The sequence below is a fragment of the Bos indicus x Bos taurus genome, chromosome 3, assembly GCF_003369695.1.
Source record: "Bos indicus x Bos taurus breed Angus x Brahman F1 hybrid chromosome 3, Bos_hybrid_MaternalHap_v2.0, whole genome shotgun sequence".
NCBI lineage: Eukaryota > Metazoa > Chordata > Mammalia > Artiodactyla > Bovidae > Bos > Bos indicus x Bos taurus.
In genome coordinates this window covers 13607558-13619238 of record NC_040078.1, presented here as the reverse complement: position 1 = coordinate 13619238, position 11681 = coordinate 13607558, and the positions used below count along the sequence as shown (strand labels likewise).

General features: G+C 45.0%; 1 pseudogene; it reads right to left on the bottom strand.

Annotated features, from left to right (window-relative positions):
* Nucleotides 1-635: 635 nt before the first annotated feature.
* Nucleotides 636-9396, bottom strand: LOC113882871 (annotated as a pseudogene).
* Between the last annotated feature and the right edge of the window lie 2285 nt (nt 9397-11681).

Below are 11681 nucleotides of genomic sequence, written 5' to 3'. Positions count from 1 at the left end.
GTCTGCGCTCATCAGTTTTATTTATTTTTTTTTTTTTCGCTCATCAGTTTTAATAGGTTAAAACACCGCACACAGGCTTCCTCCAAAAGACTATCCAAGTCTGGAGTTTGGTTAGAACTGGAGGCCCATGTAAACCAAGCTTGTGGCTGGGCTGGGTGGGCACTGTCCTGACACATGACATGAACAGAAAGGGGTGGGGAGGAGTAAGGGATGCTATCCCCGGTTACAGACATTCAGTTCTAAACCTCCTCACCATCAAGAGGACAAGATGGCACGCAAGCTGCACTGACCCAGCTCTTGAACAGCAGAAGCTCATAACTGCAAAGGCTACACTGATTAAAAGATAAAAATTCTGTATCAAGTTCTCTGTATCAGTATCACAAGGTTTTAAAACTGATCCTTCGCTAGAAAATACAAGCCAGTATTGGTTAAATTGAACAGAACATGGGAACCTGCCAATTCAGAAGAGCCACTCCATGAAAACAAGTTAATACATGATATTAGAAAGGGGAGGAATATTTACTGGTACAGTGCTCTGCAATCTCTCAGTTTTGATGACAAAAGCAGGCCTTACAGTACTGATTTCATACAATATGCATCGTTTGCCAAATTTTAACTTTGTCCTAATTAGATGATAACATGTACTGCTGTTAGTCTTCCCCATAGATGTCATTTTTATGGCGCTTCATTTCCTCAGTCAAACTCGGATCCCATCATCCTCTTATAGATGTCCTTAATGTCATCACAGGTCGTCTCAAAGTGAGTTGTTGCATCATAGGTACGGTATATAAAGATCTGGCTTTCTGTTCCCAAATCTTTTGGTACAAGGAGGTCACTGATGCTAACGAATTTCTGCTCACTTGGTTCCAAGAGCTCCAGGGCTGGTCTAATTTCCTTCTCAGGCTCCTTGGTCTCCACTGTTGTGCTGGTGATGGCGATGTACTTCCCTTATGCGGGGCCACATTGTGTGCAGAGGAAATCATGCAGACGTAGATATCTGACTTCCGGTTGACTTGGTTCTGTGGAATAATGATTTGGCAGGAGTTGGCGTCGTTAATGTTTTTGATGGGGTGGCTGAGGATACAGATGACTCTGATCACCTAACCCACTGTTTCTACTCAATCTTTCACATAGCTGTGATCGCAGATGAGCTGCTTACAGCGAGCAATCTCTCCTTCAGATTTTACACCAATCACCTTTCCATTCTGCATAATGACTTCTTCAGTTGGTTTATTCAGCATGTAGGTACCTCCATAAATAGCACTTAGCTGTGCAAATCCCTGTGGCAGTTCTCCAAGGCTGTAGAGTGGATAAAGGTATGGGCTTTTGCCATATCTTGCCAAAGATTCGCTGTAAAGTTTAATCCTATTAATGGTTTCACAACATGGCTGATCTAAGTAGTCATCAGTTCTGTAAAGTGCCAGGGCATGACCAGTAAAATCTATAACATCTTGGCCCAAGTCAAATTTCTTATACACCTCTCGCATTGATGTCTTCTTAGGATCAATGCCCTCAAAAGTTCGAGGATCCTTCTCATCAAAGTTGGCGACATATATCAGGAATTTTCTGAATCGACGTTTTCCAAACAGCCCCATTAGGCTAGATGCCAGGGCTTCTGCTTCAGTGGAAGGAACCTTGTAGATCTTTCCTCCCTTATAAAAAAAGCTCCCTTCATTCACTTTGAAATCCAGATAGCGAGTGACCTCCGTAAAAAGCAGCATCTTAACCAGCTGACCATTTGCCATAAGGAACTTGGGGATTAAGTCAACATTCCAGTCTCTTCCTCTGCCCATGGATGCTGGTGGAGCTCCGGGTATCTTAAATCTTTTGTATAAATCTTCAAGCGGTGTTATGGATGCACTCTCTCCTCCATAATACGGGTTTCTATCCATGTGAAGAACTTTCTTCCCATTCACTGACATTATACCTGACAGGATACATTCCTGAGGTGGAAGCGGCAGAGGCAGCGGCCGCTCTCCCCTCTCGTCACACAGACAATATGGCGGCGGCGGCGGAGGAGACACACGGTTCGGCCACCAGCCGCGGGGACCAGAGCCTTCTTTTTAAATTAATACAACATTTGTGTTTTCTTCTTCTTTTTAAATTAATACGTGTTTTCAGATACATCTTTAAATCAGATCAGATCAGATCAGTCGCTCAGTCGTGTCCGACTCTTTGCGACCCCATGAATCCCAGCAGGCCAGACCTCCCTGTCCATCACCAACTCCCGGAGTTCACTCAGACTCATGTCCATCGCGTCAGTGATGCCATCCAGCCATCTCATCCTCTGTCGTCCCCTTCTCCTCCGGCCCCCAATCCCTCCCAGCATCAGGGTCTTTTCCAGTGAGTCAACTCTTCACATGAGGTGGCCAAAGTACTGGAGTTTCAGCTTTAGCATCATTCCTTCCAAAGAAATCCCAGGGCTGATCCCCTTCAGAATGGACTGGTTGGATCTCCTTGCAGTCCAAGGGACTCTCAAGAGTCTTCTCCAACACCACAGTTCAAAAGCATCAATTCTTCGGCACTCAGCCTTCTTCACAATCCAACTCTCACATCCATACATGACCACAGGAAAAACCATAGCCTTGACTAGACGAACCTTTGTTGGCAAAGTAATGTCTCTGCTTTTGAATATGCTATCTAGGTTGGTCATAACTTTCCTTCCAAGGAGTAAGTGTCTTTTAATTTCATGGCTGCAGTCACCATCTGTAGTGATTTTGGAGCCCCCCAAAATAAAGTCTGACACTGTTTTCACTGTTTCCCCATCTATTTCCCATGAAGTGGTGGGACCGGATGCCATGATCTTCATTTTCTGAATGTTGAGCTTTAAGCCAACTTTTTCACTCTCCACTTTCACTTTCATCAAGAGGCTTTTGAGTTCCTCTTCACTTTGTGCCATAAGGGTGGTGTCATCTGCATATCTGAGGTTATTGAGATTTCTCCCGGCAATCTTGATTCCAGCTTGTGTTTCTTCCAGTCCAGCGTTTCTCATGATGTACTCTGCATAAAAGTTAAATAAGCAGGGTGACAATATACAGCCTTGACGAACTCCTTTCCCTATTTGGAACCAGTCTGTTGCTCCATGTCCAGTTTTAACTGTTGCTTCCTGACATGCATGCAGGTTTCTCAAGAGGCAGGTCAGGTGGTCTGGTATTCCCATCTCTTTCAGAATTTTCCATAGTTGATTGTGATCCACACAGTCAAAGGCTTTGGCATAGTCAATAAAGCAGAAATAGATGTTTTTCTGGAACTCTCTTGCTTTTTCCATGATCCAGCGGATGTTGGCAATTTGATCTCTGGTTCCTCTGCCTTTTCTAAAACCAGCTTGAACATCTGGAAGTTCACGGTTCACATATTGCTGGAGCCTGGCTTGGAGAATTTTGAGCATTACTTTACTAGCGTGTGAGACGAGTGCAATTGTGTGGTAGTTTGAGCATTCTTTGGCATTGTCTTTCTTTGGGATTGGAATGAAAACTGACCTTTTCCAGTCCTGTGGCCACTGCTGAGTTTTCCAAATTTGGTGGCATATTGAGTGCAGTACTTTCACAGCATCATCTTTCAGGATTTGAAATAGCTCAACTGGAATTCCATCACCTCCACTAGCTTTGTTCGTAGTGATGCTTTCTAAGGCCCACTTGACCTCACATTCCAGGATGTCTGGCTCTAGGTGAGTGACCACACCATCGTGATTATCCGGGTCGTGAAGATCTTTTTTGTACAGTTCTTCTGTGTATTCTTGCCATCTCTTCTTAATATCTTCTGCTTCTGTTAGGTCCATACCATTTCTGTCCTTTATCGAGCTCATCTTTGCATGAAATGTTCCTTTGGTATCTCTGATTTTCTTGAAGAGATCCCTAGTCTTTCCCATTCTGTTGTTTTCCTCTATTTCTTTGCATTGATCGCTGAAGAAGGCTTTCTTATCTCTTCTTGCTATTCTTTGGAACTCTGCGTTCAGATGTTTATATCTTTCCTTTTCTCCTTTGCCTTTGGCTTCTCTTCTTTTCACAGCTATTTGTAAGGCCTCCCCAGACAGCCATTTTGCTTTTTTGCATTTCTTTTCTTTGGGGATGGTCTTGATCCCTGTCTCCTGTCCAATGTCACGAACCTCATTCCATAGTTCATCAGGCACTCTATCTATCAGATCTAGGCCCTTAAATCTATTTCTCACTTCCACTGTATAATCATAAGGGATTTGATTTAGGTCATACCTGAATGGTCTAGTGGTTTTCCCTACTTTCTTCAATTTAAGTCTGAATTTGGCAGTAAGGAGTTCATGATCTGAGCCACAGTCAGCTCCTGGTCTTGTTTTTGCTGACTGTATAGAGCTTCTCCATCTTTGGCTGCAAAGAATATAATCAGTCTGATTTTGGTGTTGACCATCTGGTGATGTCCATGTATAGAGTCTTCTCTTGTGTTGTTGGAAGAGGGTGTTTGTTATGACCAGTGCTGCGCGGGCGCAGGAGGGCCTAGAGGAGCTATCCCACATTGAAGGTCAGGAAGGGCAGCGGTGAGGAGATACCCCTCGTCCAAGGTAAGGAGCAATGGCTGCGCTTTGCTGGAGCAGCTGTGAAGAGATACCCCACGCCCAAGGTAAGAGAAACCCAAGTAAGACGGTAGGTGTTGCAAGAGGGCATCAGAGGGCAAACACACTGAAACCATACTCACAGAAAACTAGTCAATCTAATCAAACTAGGACCACAGCCTTATCTAACTCAATGAAACTAAGCCATGCCCGTGGGGCAACCCAAGATGGGCGGGTCATGGTGGAGAGGTCTGACAGAATGTGGTCCACTGGAGAAGGGAATAGCAAACCACTTCAGTATTCTTGCCTTGAGAACCCCATGAACAGTATGAAAAGGCAAAATGATAGGATACTGAAAGAGGAACTCCCCAGGTCAGTAGGTGCCCAATATGCTACTGGAGATCAGTGGAGAAATAACTCCAGAAAGAATGGAGGGATGGAGCCAAAGCAAAAACAATACCCAGCTGTGGATGTGACTGATGATAGAAGCAAGGTCCGATGCTGTAAAGAGCAATATTGCATAGGAACCTGGAATGTCAGGTCCATGAATCAAGACAAATTGGAAGTGGTCAAACAAGAGATGGCAAGAGTGAATGTCGACATTCTAGGAATCAGCGAACTGAAATGGACTGGAATGGGTGAATTTAACTCAGATGACCATTATATATACTACTGCAGGCAGGAATCCCTCAGAAGAAATGGAGTGGCCATCATGGTCAACAAAAGAGTCCAAAATGCAGTACTTGGATGCAATCTCAAAAATGACAGAATGATCTCTGTTCGTTTCCAAGGCAAACCATTCAATATCACAGTAATCCAAGTCTATGCCTCAACCAGTAATGCTGAAGAAGCTGAAGTTGAACGGTTCTATGAAGACCTACAAGACCTTTTAGAACTAACACCCAAAAAAGATGTCCTTTTCATTATAGGAGACTGGAATGCAAAAGTAGGAAGTCAAGAAACACCTGGAGTAACAGGCAAATTTGGCCTTGGAATACGGAATGAAGCAGGGCAAAGACTAATAGAGTTTTGCCAAGAAAATGCATTGGTCATCTTTAAATAAACTAGCACAAATCACTGTGAATCACCTGTGAAAGAGGTCATCAAAAAAAGATTTCCTTGTGAGTTCTCCCTTAGTTACAAAGATGTTGTGTGAGTAGTTTCCATTTTTTAGGAGAAGAAAGAGAAACAGGTCTTTAGCGTTTTGAGACACAGAAGTGTGCCTTCTTGGCGAGTACAATTGTGGATGGTGCCTGTGCTGAGCCTTGGGGAGCAGTTTAGGAGTTTGTTGTTGAGGCAGATGGGCTGGTTCAAGGTTCAGGGTCTGTGATTTGATGCCCAAGGAAGAGGCCAGGTGTAAAGAGAAACGAGGGTTTCTTCTATAGTCACTTCGGTTTTGCTAAGGATGACCTTTTCTCTACAACTCCGACTGCCACCCTCAAGACCAACTCTTCACAGATACTATCACTCTTGCGATCAAAGTCACAGTTTTATACAACCTAGTATCACTGAGTGACATCATCACGTCTGCCGCGTCTGTTCCTTAGAAGCCAGTTACTAGGTGCAGCCCACAGTCCAGGGGAGGGGGTTACACAAGGGGGAGGGACTTTAGAAGCTGCCTCTTATGGTTATACGCTGTATGTGCTTGGAAATGTGCTGAGTGATATTTGATCTGTTATTTAATTCATACGGTTATCATGAGGCAGATAAGGAAACAGAAGGTTAGTAAGTTTAAGTAACATGTTCAATGTTACAATTCTCTAGAGTCAGGACTTGATTCCAGAATTGCTTTAAATTCATTTTACTAATTGATTTCCAAGAATCAAGAGAAAATATTGGGTAGATTTCATTAGAAAGATGGCTTTCTCATTTTTTTAAAATTAAATTTATTTATTTTAATTAGAGGCTACTTTACAATATTGTATTGCTTTTTCCATACATCAACATGAGTCCGCCACGGGTGTACACGTGTTCCCAATCCTGAACCCCCCTCCTACCTCCCTCCCCATATCATCCCTCATTTGTTCTTGATTTGAAAATACTCATGTTTCCTGTTCCAAATGCTCTAGGCGTCTTCAGCACTGTGGCAAAGAGTTCTGGAGCCCACGTTCCTCTGCAGGGGATCTGAGGAGGTTCTGTGTTGATTCATGTGATTAAGAACCAAGAAGCTGAACCAGAGGAGGTCTCATGGGGCTTTGGCTCTGAGCCAAACTACAGAGTCCTGCTGCAAGTACATCGTGGGGCAGACACTCCTACGTGGGTCAGGCTCCAGGACAAGTACCAGCAGAGGGTCCATGTGCCCAATGTAACATCCCTGAGGATTGAAAACCTGACCTCTGAGGACAGTGGGCACTACCAGGCTCGAGCCACCTTCACTGGAGGATTAGAACTTACCCAGGTTTTCCACCTCACTGTCTATGGTGAGTGACACCTCCTCACCATGGCTTCCCTACTTCTTTTGTGCTAGGAGAGTCACATAGGCCACAATTTTCAGGATCCCTTCCAGACACCAGCTTTCATATCCTATTTTCTCTTCAGAATTAGGGTAAGTAGGTTCACCACAAATGGTGAGCAGAGCTGAGATTCATACCAGGGATAAAATCACTTCAGTATCTTGGGAAAGGAGAATAAAAATTTGGAGGAAATGTATTTTTCATAACAATTATCATTCTTTGTTAGGACTTAATTTACTTGATTTGTATATTAATTTTCTATTGCTGCTGTCATAAATGACTATAAACTAGTGGCATAAAATAACACAAAGGTAGGGCTTCCCTTGGAGAGGGTGATGGCGCCCCACTCCAGTACTCTTGCCTAGAAAATCCCATGGAGAGGAGCCTGGTGGGCTGCAGTCCATGGGGTCGCTAAGAGTCGGACACGACTGAGCGACTTCACTTTCACTTTTCATTTTCATGGGTTGGAGAAGGAAATGGCAACCCACTCCAGTGCTCTTGCCTGGACAATCCCAGGGATGGGGGAGCCTGGTGGGCTGCCGTCTCTGGGGTCGCACAGAGTTGGACACGACTGAAGCAACTTAGCAGCAGCAGCAGCAGCAGGGCTTCCCTCGTGGCCCAGATGGTAAAGAATCTGTCTGCAATGCAGGAGATCCCGTTTGATCCCTGGGTTGGGAAGATTCCCTGGAGAAGGAAATGGCAACCCACTCCAGTATTCTTGCCTGGGAAATCCCATGGAGAGAGAAGCCTGGAAAACTACAGCTCATGGGGTCGCAAAGAGCTGGACATGACTGAGCGACTGACAGTGGCATAAAACAACAAAAATGTTTTATCTTACCTGGCTGTAGGTCAGAAGTCGGACACAGTCTCACAGAGCTTTTTTTTTTTTTTTTTAAATTAAATTTAATTTAATTTTTTAAATTTTATTTTATTTTTAAACTTCACAAAATTGTATTAGTTTTTCCAAATATCAAAATGAATCCACCACAGGTATACATGTGTTCCCCATCCTGAACCCTCCTCCCTCCTCCCTCCCCATACCATCCCTCTGGGTCGTCCCAGTGCACTAGCCCCAAGCATCCAGTATCGTGCATCAAACCTGAACTGGCAACTCGTTTCATACATGATATTATACATGTTTCAATGTCATTCTCCCAAATCTTCCCACCCAATCCCTCTCCAACAGAGTTCATAAGACTGTTTTATACATCAGTGTCTCTTTTGCTGTCTCGTACACAGGGTTGTTGTTACCATCTTTCTAAATTCCATATATATGCGTTAGTGTACTGTATTGGTGTTTTTCTTTCTGGCTTACTTCACTCTGTATAATGGGCTCCAGTTTCATCCACCTCATTAGAACTGATTCAAGTGTATTCTTTTTAATGGAGCTTTTAAAGACAAGGTGTTAGTACATCTGTGTTCCTTCCTGGAGGCTTCAGGGCAGAAATGTTTTCTTGTTTTTTCCACTTTCTAGTGGTTGCCTACATTCCTTGGCTCGAGACAACCTTCCTCCACCTTCAAAGCTGGCAACAGTGGGACCAATTCTTCTCACATTGTATTGCTTTGAACCACTCTCTTTCCATCTTCCATTTTAAAGGACTTTTATGATTACATTGGGCCCATCCAGATAATTCAGAATGATTTCTATTTGAAGGTCAGCTCATTAACAACCTAAATGCTGTTATCTCATTCCCTTTCTGCCATCTTCACAGATTTTGAGATGTATGATGAAAGGGTGAGGACACTATTTTGCTGACCACAGTTTGGAAATTCATGTGTACCTAGAGCTTCCTGCCCTCTCTTCTCCTGAGCACCAGCCTGAGGCCAGCTTCACCCACAAAGACTCCACACGTCCAGCTCTAAAAGCCTTAATAGATAGAGGAGAAAGCTTATTTAAGTTTATTTAAATTCAGTTGATCAAGACTTTCTTTCCATAAAGTTTTTATTGCATAGGGAAATATCTGTTATGAAAGTGACTTTTGCAGCTTTAGGTCATCATTTAATTTCTTTTTTTTTGTTTGTTTTAATATTTATTTATTTGGCTGTGGTGGGTCTTACTTGTTGGGCAGGATCTTTGATCTTCATTGTAGCACGCGAGATCTTTTGTTGTAGTATGTGAACTCTTAGTTGCTGCATGTGGGGTCTCGTTTCCTGACCAGGGATGGAACCCGGGCCCTTGCACTGAGAGCATGGAGACTTAGCCACTGGACCCCCAGGGAGGTCCCTTCATTTGATTTCTAAGGCTGACTTGTCAATCAGTGACTTCTCTGCCTGTGTGGATCTCAAATTTAATGGCATGTTCTGACCACATCTGGAGCTGTCATTCGTGGTCACCACCTCTTCATCTCTCAGAAATGTCTCTGCTTCTGGCATCCTGGCATAGACGTCAGTGCTGTACAAGGGCTGTGCAGTCCCCGGCATCATCTGAGCAGGAGAAGCAGGGCCATGGTCCTGGACAGGACAAATTCTTTGTTCCCAAACCTTTCCTTTCTAGGAAACATCCCAGATTCTATAAATAATGGGTTCTAGAAGGTGAGGTCCACCATTTAGTTTTCTTATGGAAGAATTTTAAGTTTTCTTTAGTCCAGTGAGGTCACATAGGGCATACCTCAGTGGTTCCCTTCCTATGGTCATTGCCATATATTTGGGATGTGAACAAATTGTCTTTTATCTGGAAAAGGCACTCATCATTTTGACAGGGAAGATTGCAGAGCTTCAGTGAGATAATGGATGAGAAAGAGAGAAATGGAATATTTTCCACTCATGTGAGCTCCATTCTTTTGCTCCTCCTGTCCCAGAACCTGCACCCCTTCAGTGAGATAATGGATGAGAAAGAGAGAACTGGAATATTTTCCACTCATGTGAGCTCCATTCTTTTGCTCCTCCCTTCTCAGAACCTGCGCCCCTTCCCCACATCCTGCTGGAGTCACCATCCATCACACCAGGCTGGTGCAAGGTCACCCTGGACTGAGGGCCCCAGGGAACACAGAGGACCTGAATGTGACCTGGGAGAGCGAGGGCCTTCCCAGGGAGCTGGAGTGGAGTGGGACACCAGGACCAGCCCCCAGCTCCTGGAGCCTGACTGTGAACCTGTTCCTGAGCCAGCCCAATGCCGGTCTCACCTGTGTGGTCAGCAACCAGGTGGACCAGAACACTGCCACCTTAGACCTGGGGGAAGTCTGTTCCCATGGTGAGTGCACCTCCCAGAGGGAAGGGCACCTGAGAGCTTAGGTACACTGGGGTGAGGGCTCTGGGCTTTTGCCCCCAGTGTGTTATTAGCACTCCTTCCACAGGGTCACCCCATATAGGAGCCTGGGAAGCAGAGCCAATTTGCTTCTGCTTTTAAATGTCCCTTACCCACGCTCTCCACCCGTTACCCCTGTTAGTCCAGGCAGCAATCTCCCAGCACTTTTCCTCAGCCTTGTGCGTCGTCTACCGTGTGCCTGGAGTGGTCTTTTGGGAGAGAAATCAGATGTGTCATTGTTCTGTGTTGTCTGTGTGATCTGACCCAGTGCCTGCCTGTAGGACTCAGGGCTCAGAAGCTCCTCTGCCTGTGTTTCTGGCCTCACTTACACACTTCACACTGAGCGGCTTGCTCGGAGTTCTGGAACGTGTTCTGCTACTGCCGGCTTCTGAGCTCTGGAAATGCTGTTTCCTCTTCCATTAGCACCTCTACCCTTGTCCTTCACCTCCTAACTTATTCCTATTGAAGGATCTCCCTCAGGCACTGCTACTTCCTGGGCATGTGACCTGTGTTGTGACTTCAGATCTTGGACCTAGAAGGGTCCCTCTTTGGTTTAAAGCTATGCAGTTGTCATCATAAAATTTTAAGTAATTTTTAAGCCAGAGGCCCTGCATTTTCATTTTCACAGGAGCTTGCAGGTGGTGTGACCATTCTGCTCTCAGAAAGTGAAAGTGAAAGTATTAGTCACTCAGTCCTGTCTGACTCTTTCCGACCCCATGGACTGTAGCCCTCCAGGCTCCTCTGTCCATAGAATTCTCCAGGCAAGAATACTGGAGTGGGTTGCCATTCCCTTCTCCTGGTGATCTTCCTGACCCAGGGATTGTACTTGGGTCTCTTGCATTGCGGGCAGATTCTTTACTGTCTGAGCCACGAGGGAAGCCCCTCTGCTCTCAGGCATTCCCTTTTTTAAAAAGAATGTTCCATGGCCTCCCCACACTGAGTAGCAGCGCTCTGTTTATAGATTTGTCTCCTCCATAGCCTGGAACTATGCATGGGCCATGCATAGTTTTCTTTTGAATCCCTATCCCAAGAAGAGCATGTGACAAATTGGTTCATAGTATTTCACTGAATGAATGAATGAGCTGGTGTCCTGTGTGCAGTCTCGCCCCTCTAACCTATCCTCCATGAGCTGCTGGGAGCGGGAGGTGATGTGTCAGCATCACTTAAAACTCCCTGCTAGCCTACACTCAGCCCCATCCTGGAGTCAGATCAAGTTCAACTCAGCATGACCCACAAGACCCTCTGGAGAGAGACTCTTTTTCCCTCTGACCCTCCTTGCTTGCCTCCTCCCTGCCCTGTCCCTCTCTTGCCTGCAGCACTGGGGTGATGGCAACCCACCAAGGCTCATGATCTGACAGACATTCCCAGAACATGATGCTCATCCTTCCTGGAATGCTGTGCCCACCCTGAATAACTAACAAAGTCCTACTCCTCCCTCAAGACTCAGTTTATGCATCACCTC